The sequence below is a fragment of the Papio anubis genome, chromosome 12 (assembly GCF_008728515.1).
Source record: "Papio anubis isolate 15944 chromosome 12, Panubis1.0, whole genome shotgun sequence".
Lineage (NCBI taxonomy): Eukaryota > Metazoa > Chordata > Mammalia > Primates > Cercopithecidae > Papio > Papio anubis.
The window spans coordinates 708,362-731,697 of NC_044987.1; the positions used below are offsets into that span (position 1 = coordinate 708,362).

A 23,336-nucleotide genomic window follows, 5' to 3' on the forward strand; every position below is an offset into this window, starting at 1 on the left:
GAAATATCTTAAGTCATTTCACTGTATATACGTTCTATGAAAAACTCTTCCAGTGGCGACCCTAAAAGCAGAGTCAGAGCAGTACCACGTAATACCCCGTGTTAAGCTAGCAGGAAGACATCAAAGCAGACGCTATTTCTTTGAGTATACAATTTTTTCTTTCTATTTGATTCTATCATTTCCAAACCCAAACCATCACAAGATCTCTTGCCAGTCATGCTGGCTCATGCCTGTGATCCCAGCACTTTGGGAGGCCGAGGAAGGCAGATCACTTGAGATCAGGAGTTTGAGACCAGCCTGGCCAACATGGCAAAACCCTGTCTCTACTAAAAAAAATACAAAAATTAGCCAATATGCTTGCTTGAATCCAGGACACAAAGGCTGCAGTGAGTCAAGATCGTGCCACTGCATTCCAGCCTGAGCAACAAGAACAAGACTCTGTATGAAAAAAAAAAAAAAAAAAATTCTTGAGCACAAATCTGATTAATCCAGTCAGATGACACCAGAGTAAAACTCCACTTAGCAGCCACCTTCAATAAAAGTGTTTGAAGAAACGGCTACCCTGGAAAGACCATTAACCATCCCCCTCCCATCTCCAATTGAAAGGTTTTTAAAGTATAAGTGGAAAGTCCAGGATTATCATGGGGAGGAAATTATTGCCTTGTTAATCGAAGCTATGAGAAAAGACAAAAGAGAAAGGGAATGGCTGGGTCTTATATGCACTTTCACCATCAAACCACCAAGTAAAAATATGGATAAAATATCAAAAAAGCAGTGGTGGCAGGGAGAGAGGAGGAAGAGTAAAGGGAGGGTGAAGGCAGCAGAGCAGACAAGGTTGGGTTTGGTGGGAGATAGGCAAGGGGAAGCTGGAGGACAGAGAGGAGGAAGTGAGAATAGCCTGAATAACAGCACCACTTCTGTCGTAGTGGGGCAGTGACTTCCCAGTGTTTCCAACAACTCAGGGAGAACCTCTGCAATGGAGATGGAACTGTATGGCACTTGGCTTGACTCACCATGAGCTCAGTTCTACACTGAAATAAGAAAATGGAAATATAAAAATGATGGGTGGAGGGAGGGTCACCATCTTTGCAAGAGTCTGGCACTGTCACTTTTTCTAACTGCAGACCAATCAGACGAATTATAAAATATTCTTGGCTCTAAAGCACAAATGAACACATAAAATCCTCCTGCCTGTTGCCATGAGACCCATCTTAGAGGTACTGAGGCATGACAAATGTGTATGACTAAACACAGAACATGTGTCAAGGCATATTCTTGTTCAGTAAAATAACTCATTTGGAAATCCATTATCGCTAACATTTGCCCTGAGCATAAGACCTTGGCATGAAGCTACTTTCTGTGTGAGCCCAGTCCCATAAACACTATTTGCATGTGATTACAGATTCTGGTATCAGAATTCCAAGAGAGGAATGTGTGCTCTCATATGCTACAGATTCAAAGTTACACCTGCATTCCAACTGCAGACATTCTGCATTAACCCCCATCCAGCTTAGCCTCTTTGGGGCTCACAGTACCCTTCAGAGGCACATGGAACTAGCCTTCGCTGTTATCTTGAAGACAGTGCAGGAGTGATCACCCTACTTCAGAATCTGAATGGATGAGCTACTTCAGGAACTGAACTTGAAAACATAAGGGAATTTCACCTACCAAAGACCACTGCATGGAGGATAGGGACCAGTTATTTGTTTGATTTGTTTTACTCCAGTGTCATATTCCACTGTCATATCAACAAAAGGAAACATATTCAAGCCACAAAACCTGGGCTTTAGGTTTAACATATTAAAGGAAAAACAAATATGCTATAAAATATTCCAACGGTAACTGGGATGCTGAAGGAAAGTGGAAGGGGTGGTCTTTACAAAACAGTTAAATTTTGAGATGTTCACATTAGTTTTAGTGCAGTCTCTCCTGAGGCAGAACAGACTGCAAACTACCAAGTATTTCTCTCTAATAAAGAAAGACATCAAGACAGTTTTACTTCTTCCCCTCCAGTTTGGATTTTTTTTTCTTTTTTTGAGATGGAGTTTTTTGCTCGTCGCCCAGGCTGGAGTGCAATGGCGCGATCTCAGCTCACTGCAACCTCCACCTCCTGAGTTCAAGCGATTCTCCTGCCTCAGCCTCCCGAGTAGCTGGGATTACAGGTACCCACCACCACCCCTGGTTATTGTCGTGTCTTGTCCTGTCCTGTCCTGTGTTGTAGTTTTAGTAGAGACGGGGTTTCACCATGTCAGTCAGGCTGGTCTCAAACTCCTGACCTCGTATGATCCACCCACCTCAGCCTCCCAAAGTGCTGGGATTACAGGTGTGAGCCACCGCGCCCGGCCATGGTTTGTTTGTTTGTTTTTTAAGTTTCTTTTTCATGCCTGGTTGCATTGGCTAGAACCTCCAATATGGTGTTGAGAAGAAATGGTGTGAGCAGATATCCTTGTCTTGGTTAAACAAATAACTGTAAATACATTGTAGGTAATGACAGCCAAGCTTCTCCCTGTCAAAGAAAGAATACGCAAGGGGAAAACGCTAGAATTAACCCTGTAGTGCTGAATTTGAGTCAGAGAAACCAGTATAAACTAACGTTTATTTTAACATAGATACAAATAGAGAAATAAGTATAGATATGTGTGTATACATGGATATAAATACATATATCTCCCAGTCCTGTCCACTGAGAGCCTAGAAGCAGTGACGCCTGATAGCCAAAAGCATTTCTAGTACCCAGGTCTAGTTTCTTATATACTATTCTCTAGTAAAAGGAATCAGGGCTCCCTGAAAAATGGCTGATTCTTGGACACGGAAAATACAAGATAAGCCGGGAGTACCCTGTAGTGTCAGAAAGTAAGGAAGTGCTAAAAAACAAACAAACAGCAACAACAAAAAATCCCAGCCACTTGAAAGAGCTTCCAGTGGCCAAAGCTGGAGGATTTTAAGAAAAAAAAAATGATGATACTATTGGATTATAATACAAAGAATACAATATCCATAAATCCACACTAATGTGCATAAATGATGAATAAGCAAATAAATGAGAGAGAGACGCCAAATTTTCTTTACAGGAGATTTATAATGAACAAATGTAGAAAGAATAAGGGAAATAGGAAATAATCATTAGAACACCATAGTAATAACTGCTATAGGGAAGATCCACTAATGATTGTCAAAATTCATGGAAAAACTTTATCGGAATACTTGAATAGCCTCATAATATCTGATCCACCAAAATATTAATTATTGTGGGAGTTTTAGCATACATCTACAAATTCTCTGATTCTCCCCCTCCGGGAAGTGAAGCTTAATTCCCATCTCCTTGAGTGTGGGCTGAATTCCTAAAAAATAGAAAGGGAAAAAGAAACATACTAACTTTACAGTGGAGAAACCTTGCAGATACCACCTAAACCTAGTGATCAGGGTAGCAGTACCAGCAACATGTCATGTTATTATAAACCCTTTGGTATGATGAGAAGGGCACTTTTACGGTATCTATCCCCTCCTCCAATTATTTATTTATTTATTTATTTTGAGACACGGTCTCATTTTGTCACCCAGGCTTGAGTGTAGTGGTGCAATCATGGCTTACTGCAGCCTCAAACTGCTGGACTCAAACCATCTTCCTACCTTGGCCTTCTGAGTAGCTGGGACTATAGGTGTGTGCCACTATGCCTTGCTAATTTTTTTTCTTTTTCTTTTTTCTTTAAGAGACAGGATCTCACATGTTACCCAGGCTGGTCTCAAGCTCCTGGGCTCAAGTAATCTTCCCACCTCGTTCTCCAAAAGTGCTGGGATTACAACAGGCATTAGCCGCACAGCACTTGACCCCCTCCCCCAATCTATAAACCAAGTCTAATCATGAGAAAACATCAGATAAACTCAAATTGAAGACTTTCTGCAAAACACGTAACCACTACTCTTTAAATATATCAAGGTCATGAGTTATAGCTAATAAACCAACAAAAAAGACAAAACAGAGTTACCCAATAGAAACGAAGGCATAAAAAGAACAAAAGGAGAATGAAGAACAGATGAAACAAAGGAAAACAAAAGCAAGAGAAAAGACTTAAACCTAACTATATCAGTAAACACATTAAATGTAAATGGTCTAAACATCCCAATTAAATGGCAGATATTGTTAGAGTAGATTTTCTTCTAAAAAAGCAAGGCAACTTTAAATATAAAGATACAAAGCTTCAAAATAAAAGGATGAAAAAAGATATACTATGTTAATACTAGCCAAAAGAAAAGTGGAGTGGCTATATTAGTATCAAAGTATATTTCAGAGCAAAGAATATTACCAGGGATAAAAAAAGTTAGTTCATAATGATAAAGGAAGTCATTTCATAACAATAAATTTAACAATTGATAAAGAAGTCATCAAAAGAACATAAAAATTCTAAACATGTATGTACCTAGTAACAGAGTTTCAAAATATATGATGCAAAAACTGAAAAGAACTGCAAGGAGAAATAAAAAAATCCACAGGGTTTTTTGTTGGAGATTTCAACACTTCTCTCAATAGCAGAACAAGTAGACAGAAAATCAGTAAGAATGCTGATTTTTAAAAATTCTATCTACTAAATTGACCTACTTCACATTTATAGAACATCTTACCCAAAGACAGCAGAATACATATTTTTGAAAAGTGCAAATGGGACATTTACCAAGGTAGACCGTATTCCAAGCCATAAAACAAATCACAATACATTTTAAAAGATTCAAGTAATACAAAGTCTGTTTTCTGACCACAATGAAATTAAAATAGAGATCAGTACAGAAAGGAATCTGAAAAATACTAATGTTTGGAAACTAACACATTTCTCAATAATCTGTAAGTCAAAGAAGAAATCAAAAGGGAAATTATAAAGTGTTTTGAAGTGAATGAAAATAAAAACATGACATCAGAATTAAGAGTAGGCCACTAAAGCAGTAATTAGGGTGAAATCTACAGCATGAAAGACCTAGATTCGAAAAGAAGAAAGGTCTGAAATCAGTGACCTCATCTACTTTATGAAATTAGAAAAAGAGCCTGGGCAACACAGCAAGTCCCCATCTCTACAAAAAATTAAAAAATGAGCCAGGCATGGTGGTAGATGCCTGCAGTCCTAGCTACCTGGGACGCTGAGGCAGGAGAATTGCTTGGTCCCAGGAAACTGAGGCTACAGTGAGCCAAGATTACGCCACAGCACCCCAGCTAGGCGACAGAGAAAGACCTTGTCTCTAAATAAATAAATAAATAAATAAATAGAAAAATAAGAAAAAAAGAAATTAGAAAAAGAACACATTATATTCAAAGTAAGCAGAATAAAGGAAATAATAAAGATCAAAGCAGAAATCATGAGATGTTAGAAAACAAAACAACAGAAAAAAAACAGTAAGCCCAAAGGCTGGTTCTTTGAAAAGATCAATAAAATTAATAAACCTCTACCTAGACTGACTGGGAACTATAGAGAAAAGAAACAAATTAACAACGCCAGGAATAAGATAGGTGACTATAAAAACATTAAAAGAATGATAAGAAAATATTATGAACAACTTTATGCTTAAACATTTCACAACTTGGATGAAATAAACAAATTTCTTGCAAGACACAACAACCAAAGCTCACTCAGGAAGAAATAAGTGACCCGAATAGCCTTACATTTACTTTTTAAAAAGAATTTATAGTTAAAAAAAAAAAAAAACTCCCCACAAAGAAAACTCCAGGCCCACATCACTGGGGAATTCTACCAAACATTTAAGAAAAAAAAAAAAAAAAACCCAATTCTAAAGAAACTCTTTCAACAAGGTAAAAAGAAGAATTTCCCAACGTATTCTATGAGGCCAGAATTACCCTGATATCAAAACCAGAGGCATTAAAAGAAATCTACAGGCCAATATCCCTCACGAACATAGATGCAAACATTCCAAACAAAATCTTAGCAAGTGAATCATAAAAAAGACCAAGTTCTGGCTGTTTGTGTGTACAGGAAGAAAACAAAAACAAAAACAAACCAACTGAGGTTTATCCCAGGAATGCAAGGTTGGTTTAACATATGAAAATCAGTTAATGTAATTCATCAAAATAATGTAATATCACCATATTTCATTCTCAACAGATGCAGAAAAAGCACTTGACAAAATTCAGCATCCACTCGTGATAAAAAATTTTTGGAATAGAAAGGAACTTCCTGAGATAGACAACAGCAAAACAACAGAGGAAAATCAATAAACCAAAAGCTGGTTCAAATAAGCCAAAAATTAGGAATAGAGGGAGTTTCCCAATCTGATAAACAATATCCATGAAAAAGTTATAGGTAATATTATATCATTGGTAGAAACCAGACAAAAATACCTGCTCTCACCAGCTCTATTAACTTTGAGACAGAGTCTCATTCTACTGCCTGGGATGGAGTATGGTGGTGCAATCTTGGCTCGCTGCAACCTCCACCTCCCAGGTTCAAGCAATTCTCATGCCTTAGCCTCCCACCTAGTTGGGACCACAGGCACGAGCCACCACACTTGGCTAATTTTTGTATTTTTAGAAGAGAAGGAGTTTTGCCATGTTGGCCAGGCTGGTCTCAAACTCCTGGCCTTATGTGATGCACCCGCCTCAGCCTTCCAAAGTGCTGGGATAACAGGCGTGAGCCACTGTGCCCAGCCTGCCCTCACCACTTCTATTCAACACTGTATTGGAGGTTCTAGCAGTGCAACCAGGCATAAAAAAAAAATTAGAAAGGAAGAAGTAAAGCTGTCTTCGTGTCTTCATTTGCAGAGAACATTAACATTTATGTCAGGGATCAGCAAACTACAATCCAAAGGCCAAATATAACCGTTGTCTGGTTTTTTGTTATTTGCGTTCGTAAATAAAATTTTATTGGAACACAGCCACATCCATCCATTTACTTATCATCTATGGCTGCTGTAAACCAAAAAGATCTGAGACAGGTCTCAATCAATTTAGAACTTTATTTTGCCAAGGTTAAGGACACGCCCAGAAGAATAAAACATGGAATCACATAAATGGTCACTGGTCTTTGCCTTTCTTCAAAGATGATTTTGAGGGTTGCAATATTTAAAGGGAAAAAGTGGGCTGGAAGGGAAAGAGGGAGAATATGGTAATCTACATGTTGCAAGAGAAAAGGGGCAGGTAGGGGAATAGTCAATTATGCATTCATATTGTGCTCAGTAAATCAATACTTTACATAAGGTAAGGTGAACATGGAGTAGTTACCTGGGGAGATATCGAACCTTCTATCTACAGCTATCTGCTTAGAAACAAATGGAAAGGCAGCTTCTTGCAGGACACAGCTTTCAGCTTAATTTTTTCCTTTTGGCAGAGTGACCTGCAGTCTGAGTTTTTATTTTCCTTTCACATTGCTTTCACTCTAAAATGGCAGAGTTGAGTAACTGTAACAGAGATCTTATGAATGGAAAATAAATACAAGATGCTCAACCTAATTTGCATCATTTAATTTGCACCTTAATGCAAATTAAAACCACAATAAGATACCACTGTGCATCCATCAGAATGACAAAAACTAAAAAGACTATACCTAGTGTTGGTGAAGGTATCAAAAACAGGATTTCCCATCCATTGCAGGTGGGAATGTAAAATGGTATAACCAATTTGGAAAAGCATGATTAAAAATGAAAAGATAGACCTATTATTTGATTCAGCCATTATACTCCCACATACTTATGTAAGAGAATGAAATCATATGTTTGTACAAAGACTTGTACACAAGTGACACAAGTGTATTTATCTGTAGCATCTAAACACTGGAAATAACCCAAATGCCCATCAACAGTAAATAAACAAATGGTAGTATTTCCATAAATGGAATATGACTATTCAGCAATAAAAAGTAATAAATTATTGATGCATGCTGCCACATAAATGAATCTCAAAATAATTATGCTGAGTGAAAAAGGCCAGACAAGAAGAGTACATATGGTATGATTCCATTTGTACTCTAGGAAAATTCTAGGAAATTCAAACTAGTGACAAAATTGCTAAGTGGTTACCTGGAGACAGGGCAGATGGGGTGAATGAGGAAGGAAGGGCAGAAGGGAAGGATTACAGGAGCATTAGGAAACTTTTGAGGGTGGTGGGTAGGTCTGCTAGAAAACTTTTGGGAGTTGCTGGGTATGTTCGCTATCGTGGTTGTGGTGATGGTGGTTTCAAAGGTTTACATATATGCTGAATTTTATCAAATTATACTGTATAATTTAAATATGTGCACTTTATATATCAATTATACCTTGATTTTTTTTAAAGTCCAAAACCAAAAAATTGGGCTCTGATGTGTGGCCATGTGAATGAGTGATCTGGTGAGAAAGGATACAGTAGCTCTGTACCAAAATCCCTGACTCCCAAAACTGGACATAGATATGAGATATGGAGGTATTTTCTCTCTCTCTCTCTCTGAGAAGCTTAGGGTCTAAGAATATATGGCTCACATGAATCTTTGAGATAATTCTTTGTTCTTACTCTGCCTTTCCTACGTCTACACTACATGCCTGTACCATACCCAACACACATCCATCTTTTTTTTTTTTTTTTGAGACGGAGTCTTGCTCTGTCACCCAGGCTTGAATGCAGTGGTGTGATCTCAGCTCACTGAAAGCTTTGCCTCCCGGGTTCACGCCATTCTCCTGCCTCAGCCTCCCGACCAGCTGGGACTATAGGCTTCCGCCACCATGCCCGGCTAATTTTTTTGTATTTTTAGTAGAGACAGGGTTTCACAATGTTAGCCAGGATGGTCTCGATCTCCTGACCTGGTGATCCGCCCACCTCAGCCTCCCAACATCCACCTTTTAACTATGGAAAAATACCAGTGGAAATCAAGGCATTCATTTTCTGCCATTCTGCACAATCATAAGGGAAAAGAAAAGAGTAAAATCCTAGTATTAAAAAGAAGAAACCCTACTTCTCATACCATTAACTCAATGTTAGGGAAGGATCATTAGAGTTTCTTAGCACTCAGTTTTTGCTCCTATTTTTGAAAATCTGTAGAATGAGACCCTATAATGTACCAAGGAATAAGGAAGAAAATGGGAACGCAGGAAAATGGTTAAAATCACAAGGTAAAAGAAACCTGAAGCTTAGAAAAAACATTTGCTTTCATTCCATATGAACAATAAAAAGGGAATTTCCGTGTTCTTTTCAGATAATGCCTCTCAATTAACAAAGATTTCATTTTCAGCTTCTGTAGATCCACAAATTAATAAGGTACCTACACATCAAATGTCACTCAGTTATAATGGAAGCCCGAGGTACTCACAGCATCCAGAAACCTCAGCGATCTGAAGTCTAGCCTCCCCACCTACCACAACCTCCATAATGACACTAATTACATTTTTAAAATCAAGGAAGACAGTAGATCTCTAAAACTGAACAAAGAAATACCTTCTACTATGTGAAAACTAGCCACCTCATATGGCAACACTTATATTACAGTAAAGCAATTTATTTATTTATTGAGACAGAGTGTCACTCTGTCACCCAGTCTGGAGTGTGGTTGCAAAGCCTTGGCTCACTGCGACCTCTGCCTCCCAGGTTCAAGGAATTCTCCTGCCTCAGCCTCCCAAGTAGCTGGAATTACAGGCATGTACCACCATGCCCAGCTCATTTTTTGTGTTTTTAGTAGAGACGGGGTTTAACCATATTGACCAGGCTGGTCTTGAACTCCCAACCTCAGGTGATCCACCTGTCTCAGCCTTCCAAAGCACTGGGATTACAGGCGTGAGCCACCGCACCCAGACAGTAAAGCAATTTAAAATGGGCTGTATACTTGGCATCAGAGATGGAAGTACAGGTTTCAAGTCACTCTATCTAAACAAAACTACTCTGTGTGTGTGTGTGTGTGTTCATTACATAAATTATATATGCTGACATAGATATACTTAATTATGTACCATGACACACACGCATATTTTGCTAACATTTCCTGCAGTATATATACTATGTGCCAACCACCAAGTTCCTTACCAACACTGAACTTTTATTAATATATTCCTCCCAACAATCCTACGAGGTAGGTACTGCAATTACCCCAATTATAGACAAGGAAACTCACTCACACAGAGGTCACATGGCTACTGAATTGTACAGGAGGAGATCAACTCAAGTAGCAACTCCAGAGTACATGCTCTTACTTGTTTTGCCTTGCCCAAATTTAAGATAACCGCCTTCATGTTGTGTAAGAGGATATGATCTCCAATATGAAAGGGGAGGGATAGAGCATGAAACAGAGCATGAAAATCTTGTCTCATTTGAGGTCTGAAGCCACAGACCAAAGAGAAAGTTCTATATGCTGCCTTCTGTGTTGATGGGCTAGGACCGGGACTGGGCCCCAAGCAATACCCAGCAAGGTCACCACAGAGCACTCCAGTCCAGTGATCTGGGAGAGGGACCACTTGAACCCAAGGGCTAGCATCTCGGTCACCTTGAATCTTCAGTACCTAGCATGGTAACTGGCATATATTAAGGGATCATAAAGATTTTGGTCAATGAATTTCAACAAATGAGTCTTTTACAGAGTAGTAATTGACAATGTGGGTTCTGGGATTGGACTATCTAAGTTTTATATGAACTCTATCCCTTACCATGCTGCTTTGGGTACATAACTGTGCCTCAGTTTTCTCATCTATGAAATGTCTACATTAGTGCCTACATCGTAAGGTGGCTGAGATAATTAAATGGGTTACTATAATTTTTAGAGACAGGGTCTCACTTTGTCACCCAGGCTGGATTGCAGTGGCATGATCACAGCTCCCTGTAGCCTCAAACTCCTGTGGTCAAGCAATCCTCCCACCTCAAGACTCCTGGGAATACAGATGTGTACCACACCTAACTTTTGAATTTTTTGTAAAAATGGGGTCTTGCTATCTTGCCCAAGCTGGTCTCAAACTCGTGACCTCAGGCAATCGGCCCCCCAAAATACTAGGATTACAGGGATGAGCTTGTAAATGAGTTATCACACATAAAGGACTTTTTTTTTTTTTTTTTTTTGAGACGGAGTCTCGCTCTGCCGCCCAGGCTGGAGTGCAGTGGCCGGATCTCAGCTCACTGCAAGCTCCGCCTCCCGGGTTCACGCCATTCTCCTGCCTCAGCCTCCCAGTGAGTAGCTGGAAGGACTACAGGCGCCATGTAAGCCAGGCCTAGTTTTTGTATTTTTAGTAGAGGGCGGGTTTCACAAATTATTTGGCAGGATGGTCGATCTCCTGAGCTGCTTGTCCAGTCCAGCCAGTGCCGGCCTCCCAAAGTCCTGGGATCCCACAGGCTTGAGCCACCAGCCCGGCTAAGGACTTATAAATTCCTGCTTTGCACTCAATAAGAACTGGAGGAAAAAGAATAAATGAGGGGAGAAATATGATCAGATTTGGTTTTTTGAGGCAGGAGTCTCCTCCTATGTGAGCTGGGGAGTGCAGTGGCCGGATCTCAGCTCACTGCAAGCTCCGCCTCCCGGGCTCACGCCATTCTCCCGCCTCAGCCTCCCGAGTAGCTGGGACTACAGGCGCCCGCCACCTCGCCCGGCTAGTTTTTTGTATTTCTTAGTAGAGACGGGATTTCACCGTGTTAGCCAGGATGGTCTCGATCTCCTGACCTCGTGATCCGCCCGTCTCGGCCTCCCAAAGTGCTGGGATTACAGGCTTGAGCCACCGCGCCCGGCCCAGATTTGTTTTTAAGATAATAAAAGGCAATACTGGTGGTAGGTAGAGTATTATACCAAAAGAACACTATCATTACAAAGGCACAAAGGTTACTCTATTTTCTAGTCTACTTACGGCACTTTTTGGTATTAGAGCAATAGTATTAACAACAGGAATGCCTTAGCTAAACTCACAGTAGAAATTTAAGCCTGGAGACATGCTTGGATTCCAGATACCCTGACTCACAGCCCAGTGTTCTCTCTACTAGGATGGAAAGAACACTCCACCTCAGTTCTCATCTCACTTCTTTGCTACCACTCTTTGAATAAATATTCTGGTCTTCTGCATTTCAAATGACTATACTTATAGTTAAATAGCTGTCCCCCTTGAAAAGATTCAGTGTTTCCCAGAGCACAGCAATTATTATAGAACTGGGTTAAAGCCCACATTTAAATTCAAACTTCAATGATCGTGCCATTCTATGCATGTTAATACATTAACTTGCCATTACGATTAAGCAAATGCATGAAGCTCATAACTCAAGTATCACTGTTAAATTGCTCCTGGTTGTTTCCGTTTGAAGACGGGTAAGAACAGAGAAGACATGTTCACAGTGTCACACTGTCACCCCATGCTGGCTGTTTAGAACGGGGCAATATCTTCCTGAATTAAAAGGAGCACCTGGCACAGCAACAGGCATCCTGGCTGACCACTTATACTGAGAACGGTTTACTGAAAGGAGACGTAAACATCACTGTGATTTCAGAAAATTAACTTTAGTTAACTTTACTTCATTCACTTTTTTACTCAAAAAATATTTATTTTAAAACTAAGTATTTGTCTAGTAAGGAAGCAGTACAATATAGTGGTTAAGAGCTGAAACTCTAGAACATCTGAGTTTGGAGTCTATTTCTACTACTTACCAAGTGTCTCTAACTTGGATCTTCTTCAATCTTTCTGTTTTCTCATCCATACAACGGTGATAATTGTAATACCTTTCTCCTCCAGTCGTAAGAGTACGAGAGGAAATGTAAAGTGCTGAGTACAGAACCTGACGCAGAGCACGCATTCACATGGTATCAGCCATTATTAGAGAACTGCTTTCTAGGTGCTGAGATTTCAGAGGTGTAGAGACGCAAGGCTGCCCTCAAGGAGCTCACTAGCAGTTGGGAAACAGGACTCAGATGCATAAATACAGTGGTAACTCGAAAGTGGTCTTAAAAGAGAATGAGAGTCTAATTAGGAATTTTAAAAATCTGCTATAACCCATTCAATTTTTAGCTCCCCAAGGGATTTTCCTCACCATCTGGGCCATCAATGCAAGCAGGTTTGAAAAGCGCTCATAATTTTCCTATATCACACCTCCTCCTCAGCAAGAAAGGCTCTGTGGGTGGAAAGCAGCGAAGAACACTGTAGTTATGCAGAAAGCAATCATTCCTCAGAAGACACGAGGGCACTGCAGAGCAGACGAGCCACAGAAACTTGTTTGGATCAGAAAAATGGGATCATGTCACTGAAGATCTAGAGACAGGAACTGACCACTTTTTTTTTTTTTTTTTTTTTAAAGAGGAAAGGGGGATTCACCTCAAAGCACTTTTCTAATCAGAAATGGAAGTCTGAGAAGAATTTAACACCTTAATTAAAGATATAATGTCACTCTCCCATGTCATGAGATTTAACTTTCATTAAAGGAGAGGTCTAACATTAAAGACAGAAGCAACTTAAAAAACAGCACACATTGACTTATATTTCGGGTGACATTACTGGAAAATCTCCACTGAGCAAAGCAGAAAATGATTATGTTAGAAAAATAAAGGAAGCAAAGAAATCTTGAAAGAAACATAAAAATCAAGTACAGCACAACTTGCCTTACAAATGCGGTACAGTTAATTACAGATGACAAATATTGTCTCATCCTCAATGCCACCATCAGAGAGAGGGCGAGACAGTGAGAAAAGGATCTAAATGGGTCCCTCGAATCCCCTTCTAAGTAGTGAGGAAGAGAGAAAAAGAAAATGAAGAAAATAGAAACACACTTCACCAAACTTGGTACAACTCTGAAATCTGTTCCTGGGCCTGCCTTTCCCAGGCCAAGAGCTGCTTGCTCAGGCTTTTCCCTGAAACCTTCATTTTACAATTACCTCATTCCTCCCCCATGCAACCTTGTAGCACTTATTTTTATTTTATTTTTTTGAAATAGGGTCTCACTCTATCGCTGAGGCTGGAGTACAGTGGCATGATCACAGCTCACTACAGCCTCGAACCCCCAGGCTCAGGTAATCCTCCCACTTCAGCCTCCCAAGTATATGGGGACTACAGGCATGCACCACCACACATGGCTAATTTTTGTGTTTTTTGCAGAGATGGGATTTCATCATATTTCCCAGGCTGGCCTTGAACTCCTGGGCTCAAGCAATCTGCCCACCTCGGCCTCCCAAAGTGCTGGGACTACAGGTGGTGAGCCACCACACCTCTCCCTAGTTGCATTTAAATGAAGGCTTTCTGGAGACTCTGGTGTAACCCAAAGGTCTTTCTCTAGGCTGGAGTATCAGTGTGAATGCTGGTGGGAAAGACGCTAGCTGGAGGAGTGCTTACTGAGCTATCCCTCACAAATATCAGCAGGTGGAGCTCCACCTGCACGCTAGCTCTGAAATCACCCGTAGGAAGTGCAGCACACCATCAAAATCAGGCCCAGGAAAAGAAGATACAATGCTGCTATTTGTCTAATTCATGAGTTCCGTGTACTTTGACAATGTCCTTATTATGATGCAATGAAAGATTTCTCTCTGGCATTTTAGCTAAGGCGAACATATAGGGAAGACCACTGACCCAACTACAGAGAATGAGTATCTATACTTGCCCCAACATTTAAGCCCAGAGACTACTGGTTCTGACTTTTGATACGCACCATTTCTTCCTGGCACAGGTAGAAATAGTTTTGCCGTCCTTCACAGTTCATTAAAGCAAATTTTGCAAATCCCAAATTATCTCACATGAACTTTCTAATGAGTTACATTTGGTTCTGATTATTGTGCTTTTTCCAAGAACTAGCTTTTTTTTTAATTAAGAGGCCTCTTTCAAAACAGAAGATTTCAGTTAATTTGGCATTGCTCTTAGTTTTCCTCTCTGAAGTTGAACTTTCATGTCCACTCCTTCCCTAAAAAGCTGTTCACTTATAACCTAAGTTTTCTGGATATAGGTGAGCTATACACATATGAATGCACAGTAAAAGGAATGGCTAGCTCTTCTTCCCCTGGAGGGCAGAGCTGGGGTGACACTTTAGCACGATGACCTGGGTATACACTCAATCAATACTGACTAGGCCCAGGGGATGGATCTGATCCACATTTTTAGGGAAACTAAGCAGAAAAGGAGATGTTTCCTGTGTGCTTCATAAAGTATATAGGTTTTTCACTGACTGAAAATGATTAGAACTAATATAGTCCTCATAATTTTATAAGCACTAAATTTTCAAGAACTGAAGGGCCAGAGTCCTTAATAATGTCATAAACTCAACATCTTACAGTGCAAAGCGTGTGTGTGTGTATACATATATATACACACATATATATAAGAACATTCAGAATAGGCTTTAAATTTTAAAATCTGAAGATCACACCTTTAGACTACTTTCCATGATTTATAGAATTTATAAAGTGGCAACTTGTAATATAAACATAAATCAAGAAAACATCCTGAAGTAAATATTATTTGGTCAGAAATACAGCAATTGTTAGTTTAAATGAAACATAATTTTAAATTGTTTTTAATGCTTTGCAACTTGAATTTTCCATTCCCTAAAATGCCTCCCTTCCCCATTAGTAGGAAAAACCCGAGAGCTGACTACACAACCAGAAGTCAGCCTGCTCCTCAAACCCAGTATCAATAAGATGCGAGAAGAAATGTCCCTGCAAAAGACATTAAGTTGCGTCACTAACGTTCCAGAGAGGTTCATCAAATGATTCCAGAGGTACTTGAGAATTTCACTGAATCTCAAATGAAGGAGTCAATACAACCTGTTCCTGAGCATGTGCTGCGGAAGGGTGGCCAGCTGGGATTAATCTACAGGCAAGGCGTCCCGAAATGCAGAACGCCAACCACAGATACTAAAAACTGTTTCCAAAATTTGCCAACTTTCATAGTACCTACTTAAGAAATTCCCTCTTAGAAATTGTTTCTAAGTAAAGTTCAAACTATTGAGGGAAGAGCATGGTGAACAGAAATTAAGATATATTCACTATTGCCGTTCCTCTCTTATGGTGTTTCCCCTCACCCTCAGCAGCTCGATGGGATGCGGGGGATGGGGTGTGGAGGGGACAAGAAAAAGGCTTTTCTGTATTATATACCACAAAGGGACTCCTGGAGGGCAGTGACTATATTCCAGCTCTCTTCCACAACCCCAAGACACACCACTGCACTGTCTCTGGGTAATCCTCTAACAGTTCTAGAAAGTGCCACACGTCAGCAAAATGTGGGTGTACAGCAAATATTTAATGATAATAATAAACCAAATTATACTAGATTTGGTGAATTATGAGAAAGCACAAACTGAGGAGTCCTTTATTACTGGTACAGCATAGGTAAAGAATAATTCTGGCCAGTATCTACCCAAGGAAAGAAGAATCCAAATGTGTTCATTACTCATGAACTGAGCACGTACCCCAATACACCAAAGAAGTCAGTTCCAAGCCAACCACAGCTAGAAATGTCAAAAGAGAACCATTCCCTGCTTGCAGGAAGGGAAAATGCAGAACTAGCTTTCCGGTAACAGAAATGAGACTCCAGAGGCTGCCTTCCCTTGGGTGGAAGAGCAGGTGATTAGAGTCCCTGGTAAACATCTGCCCAAACAACTGGCCCTTGGATTTGAGAAGAACTTAAAATAGAGGAAATAACATAACATAATAAACACTACTATGTACTGGCTATGAAGTATGATAAAGTGAAAGAAAGAACATACAAGCCCTTGCCTTATTATTTGTCTCAACCAGATCCATGGTGCCAATCCTGACCCAGGCCTTCTGGATGGAGGTGAACAGACCAAGAAGATAATCAGAGAATCCAAACCCCTACCTATTTATACTAACCTTAAAGTTCACTCTAAGGATGTCAGTTCATTATATAAATGCCTTCTACATGGGCTGGGTGTGGTGGCTCATGCCTGTAATCCGAGGCGGGAGGATCACTTGAGGCCAGGAGTTCGAGACCAGAGACTGGGCAACATGGAGAAACTCTGTCTCTACTAAAAATACAAAACTTAGCCAGGTGTAGTGGTGCGCACCTGTAATCCCAGCTACTCAGGAGGCTGAGGCATGAGAATCACCTGAACCCAGGAGACGGAGCTTGCAGTGGGCCAAGATCGCACTACTCTAGCCTGGATGAGAGTAAGGCTCCATCTAAAAAAATAAATAAATAAAATAAATAACAAAATGCCTGGCAACTAACATCATGTACATCAACATTTGAGACACAGTGGGTTAGGTGGCTGTATGTGTCCACTGAGTGGTTGCAAGCCAAGGACATAAACATTTAGAAACCTGTCCTAATCTTAGATGACAATACTTAAGATGTTTGTTATGTTTAAGATGTCTGGTATATTCAGTTTCTTCCTAAGATGGTGAAAAAGTAGCCCCTATTTAGTAAGTGGTCACGTAGCAAGTTAACAACAGCAGAATCGCAACTCAGTACTTCCGTAGTGCTTTAACCTAGACTCTTTTGTTTCTATCTATTTGATTTCCTTGGTTTTGCATTTTATATTAGAACAATTTATTTATTTTTTTGATGGAGCCTCATTCTGTTGCCAGGCTGGAGTGCAGTGCTATGATTTCAGCTCACTGCAACCTCCAACTCCCAGGTTCAAGTGATTCTCCTGCCTCAGCCTCCTGAATAGTTGGGATTACAGGCGCGTGCCACCTCGCCCAGCTAAATTTTTGTATTTTTAGTAGAAACAGGGTTTCACTATGTTAGCCAGGATGGTCTCAATCTCCTGACCTGGTGATCTGCCTGCCTCAGCCTCCCAAAGTGGTGGGATTACAGGCATGAGCCACCGTGCTGGGCCTGTTAGAACAAATCTTAGTCAAAAGTCCTCATGTGCCAATAAAAAAATAAGTTTTTCATATTTGTATTAGTATATGCAAACAGATCTTTAGAAGATATTCCTAACAGGTGTATTTCTCCATTTAGACTGCACCATTCTCTTACAAAACCTAACTTTAGTAAGTGGGGAAACAACGTTGGTTTACTTTCTCTCTCTGAACTTTTTTGCCCCTCACATGTTTGACAGACCTAATGCTGACAGTTTTCTAAGATTTATTACTGAAATTTAAATTTAACGCAGCACATGAAAAAAAGAGTCCAATATTACACTTTTTTTTTTTTTTTTTTTTTGAGATGGAGTGTTGCTCTGTCACCCAGGCTGGAGTGCAGTGGCCGGATCTCGGCTCACTGCAAGCTCCGCCTCCCGAGTTCCCGCCATTCTCCTGCCTCAGCCTCCCGAGTAGCTGGGACTACAGGCGCCCGCCACCTCGCCTGGCTAATTTTTTGTATTTTTAGTAGAGACGGGGTTTCACCGTGTTAGCCAGGATGGTCTCGATCTCCTGACCTTGTGATCCGCCTGCCTCGGCCTCCCAAAGTGCTAGGATTACAGGCTTGAGCCACCGCGCCCAGCCTACACTTTCATTCACTACATTAGACTTTCAGAATTCACTAACAAGTATATCTTTTAACGTGTGTGATGTATGAAGGAAGCAGACTCCTGCCTATTTCTTCATTCATTAATATATTCACTCATTTATTCAACAAACATTGAACATTACTGAGCACCTAGCAGGTACTATATTTGGGCCAAGAAATGCAGTGAACAATTCCTACTCTCATGGTCCCTGCCTTCTAATAATACACAAATAAACAACACACATAAACAACATTCTAATTATACGTATATAATTAATTGTAATTGCAATAAATACTATAAAAGTATAGGGGTCCACGAAAGTGTATAATAGGGGGTGCGAATCTGAGAGATCAGGAAGAGTTTCCCTCAGGAAGTGACATTTAAGATGGAATATGATGAATAAGCAGGGTTCAGCCATATGCGAAAAGGTGGCTGCAGAGCATATCACATGCAATGGGCAGCACATGCAACAGCTCTGGGCATGTGTGGGAAAATGAAAGCAAGCCAAGGGAGCAGAACGACACTGAGCAAGAGGCAACTGGAGGGAGGGAAAATCGGAGCAGTAATAAGAAGCTCAAGGCTTTGGGCTTTGTACCAAGAGCAACAGAAAGCCCCTAAAGAATTCTCAGCAAGAGAATGAAAAGAGTAGCATACTTAATTATATTTAGAGTATGAACTCAATTATTTTTTAAAATGTACAGAAATGATAGTAGATATATTACAAATATTGAATTGTTGCAATGTTTCCCTAACATAGTAGGATTATGAATAATTATTTTTCTTTATGTATACTTTTCAAGCTTCCCAAATTTATACTATCCATAAATTCTGACAGTTAAAGAAAAAAACAAAAAACCCACGCCCTCAAACACAACACTGGAGTAGCTCCCTTCTTCCCTTGCCTCAGGGAACTTTTCCATCCATTGCACACATTTATTTGCATGATACACCCTTGAATCCAGACTTAGTCGGCTATAAATTCTAAGTGACAACTCATCTCTGCCCCTGCACTTCATCCACTACCAAAGCTGTAACTCAGACGACAACTTTTTTTTTTTTTTTTTGACACAGGGTTTTACTCTGTCACCCAAGCTGGAGTGCAGTGACACAATCGTATCTCACTGTACCCTCTACCTCCTGGGCTTACCATGCCTGGCTATCTATCTATCTATCTATCTATCTATCTATCTATCTATCTATCTATTTAGAGATGGAGTCTTGCTCTGTCACCCAGGTTGGAGCGCAACGGCACAATCTCGGCTCACGGCAACCTCCACCTCCCAGGTTGTGGGAAGGGATTCTCCTGCCTCAGCCTCCCAAGTAGCTGGGACTATAGGTGCATGCCGCCACGCCTGGCTAATCTTTTTTTTTTTTTTAATTTTTAGTAGAGACGGAGTTTCACCGTGTTGGCCAGGATGATCTCAATCTCCTGACTTCGTGATCCACCCACCTTGGCCTCCCAAAGTGCTGGGATTACAGGCATGAGCCACCGCGCCCAGCCCTTATTTTTATTTTTTGTAGAGATGGGGGTCTCACTGTGTTGCCCAGGCTGGTCCTCAGATGACCACTTTGTGTGTGTGTGTGTGTGTGTGTGTGTGTAATTATTATTTTTAATGTCCAGAATGTGTAACACAAGGGCCAGAGCTTCCTCCTGGACTCAATTTTATAAATTCTCGATTGGTTGGTGAAGCCAATAGGGATACTTTTTCTTGTCTAATTTGGTTTCCAGAAAAGCTTAGTTCAAGTCCTCAGTGGTCATCTGATCAAGTGGAATTAAGTTCTTTATCTTCTCCATCTGTTTCTCATATTCTACAGTCCTGGCCTTTGAGAGAGACATCCACTCAGCACAAGATTTCACATCTTCTTTTTCGTCGGCATCCACCTGGGCAGTATATTTATCCTCTGGCACAGGAATCTTCAGGGCATCAAACTTCTTCTCAAAGTCATCCACCAAGCTGGCCGTGGCCACACTGGCCTTGTAGTAAGCCCAGTCGATAGCTGGCGGATTCTCAGGTAAAGCAGCCAACCTGGAGGTGAGGGTCTCATTCTAGGACTTCAGGGAACCAGCAATGGCCTTTTGGTTCTGGGGTGTGATCTCCACAAAAGCTACCCAGTCAATGGTTTTTAGAGCAAGTTTTTCAGCCAGGCATCTTGGGATCCTTCACCGACCCTCGATGACCACTTTTAACTGTGGTTCGGTTCTAAGCCAATCCATAGTGTCTCTCAGTTCCATTACATTTCTAATGGAAAATACCACTGACACTACTGATGCCCAATGAAAAGAACGAACCCTGTAGGAATCTTAGCTAGCCAATACATTAGCTTAAGGTAGTTTATAATGTACTTAAGAGGAGGAATAGAAAAACAGCAAGTAAACCTAACCGTGGTGCATAGTTACTCCAAATGTCTGTCTTCATTTGCAAACTCAAGTTTGGGACTTGAAATTCTTTCATATTGTGTATGTATACATGTTCAGAATCTTATTATGTAACAAGCCAATTATACCTGAGTTCAAAGACTTCAGTAGATTTTTTTTTAAAGCACCTTACCTTCAAAGCAAAGCATTTCAGGTTTTCAACACTGTAGTAGTTTGCAGTTTTCAAAAGATAGAGAACTTTGTTACATGGCTGTCAGCGAAAAGATTCTGCTAACCAGACCACACTGAAATCTAGAAATGTTCTCAGCAAAGAGCTTGAAAGCACTCCAGGATCCAGATGCGCAGGCTACTGCCCCTAACTTTAAAGCACAGCACTTACTTAATAGTTTAAAGCTTTCCTACCTATCATTCAGTTTATTTTCTGACAACTACTTTTACTCAGCTTGCTTGCTCTCATCTAGGTTTCCTTTTGTATATCTTCCCCTTCATGTTCCCAAGCCAAAAGTGAATTTCCATATATTGAAAACCTATGATACTGAAACATCAGATATGGAATTAAACAACCAAACAAAATGTACTAAGTGCTGCTTAGTAAGTGTACAGAATTTGCCTTTATTAAAAACCATAAACTGGGAAGTATACAAAGAAAGAATGGGAGACACAAGGAGGTTCAGCGTACACCTAAGGCAGCAGGTTGATTTATTTGATAAATAGATATCCAATTCCAGAGACCCTCTTGTGCTCTTCACTAGCACGGAACTCCACAGTTTTCAATGTCCCACAGATCATATCCAACTTACACTCACCTACACGGCTTATAATGGCGAACTGACACCTCCCAAACCATCCATTCCAACTGCTCTTAATAAATGTTGCCCAAGCATTTTGTAAGCATTTGAGGATGAGGAAAGCAATGTTTCTTTACCAAGGTATGGTAAGAGCTTTGGGGGTAGTAAAATGGAAGCAGGTGGGTAACACATCATCGGTAAACGTAGAGAATTTGTCAATCGTTGCTTTGGTGTTGAAATTTTAAACATACACCACTGCTTTTGGAATGGAATGAAACTCTGAATTTAAGGGGAAAGCTGGAGAGACGGGTTGGCAGTATATTAATAAAGTTGAGTTCTAGTCCTGATCCCACCACTTAATAGTGATGTGATTTAAAGCAGGACTGAACATTCCCGGGCCTCAGCTGCCTCTTGCTGAATCCTGTCTTACAGCAGTGGTTCCCAACTGGGATACTGACACCCATGGGACATCTGGAGATGCCTGCAGTCATTTTTAGCTGCCATAACTGGGATACTGCTACTTGTATTTAGAGGCCAGAGACGTTACTAAACATCCTACAATGCACAAGACAGCCTCCACAACAAAAAATTATCCACTCCAAATGTCAACAGTGCCAAAGCTGAGAAACACTGGATTACAGAATACCTTTAAGCTCTAAGATTCTATAACCTATATGTCTATGCAAAGTTAAGAGGGCTAGGTATCTGCTTTATGGGTAGAAAGCTTAACATAAAGGGATTAAGTAACTTGCTGAGATCATAGTGTAAACCCATATGGCAAAACCTGGGTCTCCTGATCATCAGCCCAACTACAGAGTGACTAGATTTGGCCTCTAGGACAGTTCTTTCTTCCAGAGAAGTCTAACACCAACTTGTACACGTAAGAAGAGGAAGGTTTTTTAAAAGTACCTTATCTAGCTAGGTATGTAACAAGGCAGAGTCCAAGATTTTGCTCTCCAATGAGTGCCGCTAACTTTCAAGTAATAATAAATTCTTCCAGATTCTAAAGACTTCAACTAACACTTTCAAATGAATATGAATAGAATCCACAAGAGAGAGCTGGGAGGTCATGATTTTATGTTCATAATGCTTTGGTTTAATGCCTAAGCATATGGTTTCTTTCAGCATTTCTTGAAAAATATATACTCTCTGATTCTTAAGCAGAAATACTTTATTTGTTGATTTCTTTCATACTGTTCCCTACTTTTTCCTAATATGCAAAAAAAAGTGTGTGTGTGTGTATCTCATTCATCCTAACACTTCATGGCACAATAATCTCAGGACATTAAATTTCTGTTGCTTCATTTTACTAAGAGTATTTGGGAAAAGACAATATTAAAACTCTTGGCCAGGTATGGTGGCTCACGCCTGTAATCCCAGTACTCTGGGAGACCGAGGCAGGAGGATTGCTTGAGCCCATGGGTTTGAGACCAGCTTGGGCAACAAAGTGAGACCCTGTCTCCACAAAAAAATTTAAAAATTAGCTGGGCATGGTGGTAAACCCCTGTGGTCCCAGCTACATGGAAAGTTGAGACAGGAGGATTCCTTGAACCCCAGGAGTTCAAGGCTGCAGCAAACCGTGTTCTCCAGCTTGGGAGAGTCCACGGCCTCTCATCTGTCAAAGCTATAATACGTTTGAACAGAAACACTTGTCAGCCCTTCCAAAAGAGCCAGTGAAGTACCTGCCCCACTCGCAAACCCACAACTAAAGAAGAGAAACTCACGTCCTTACACTGTGACGTTCTCTCATCAATGAGTATTTGTATATATACGATGTTCCAAATATTACACTACACAGAAGACAAGCTTCCCGTCCTCAAGTCACAGACTATTTAGAGCCAAGATACACACAGAGGAA

At 40.4% G+C, this 23,336-nt stretch overlaps 1 protein-coding gene and 1 pseudogene across 1 annotated transcript in view; both read right to left on the reverse strand.

Moving 5' to 3' along the window:
- JAM3 (junctional adhesion molecule 3) overlaps window positions 1–23,336 on the reverse strand; it is a 72,633-nt gene that overhangs the window by 31,744 nt on the left and 17,553 nt on the right.
- Window positions 19,894–21,537, reverse strand: LOC103878046 (annotated as a pseudogene).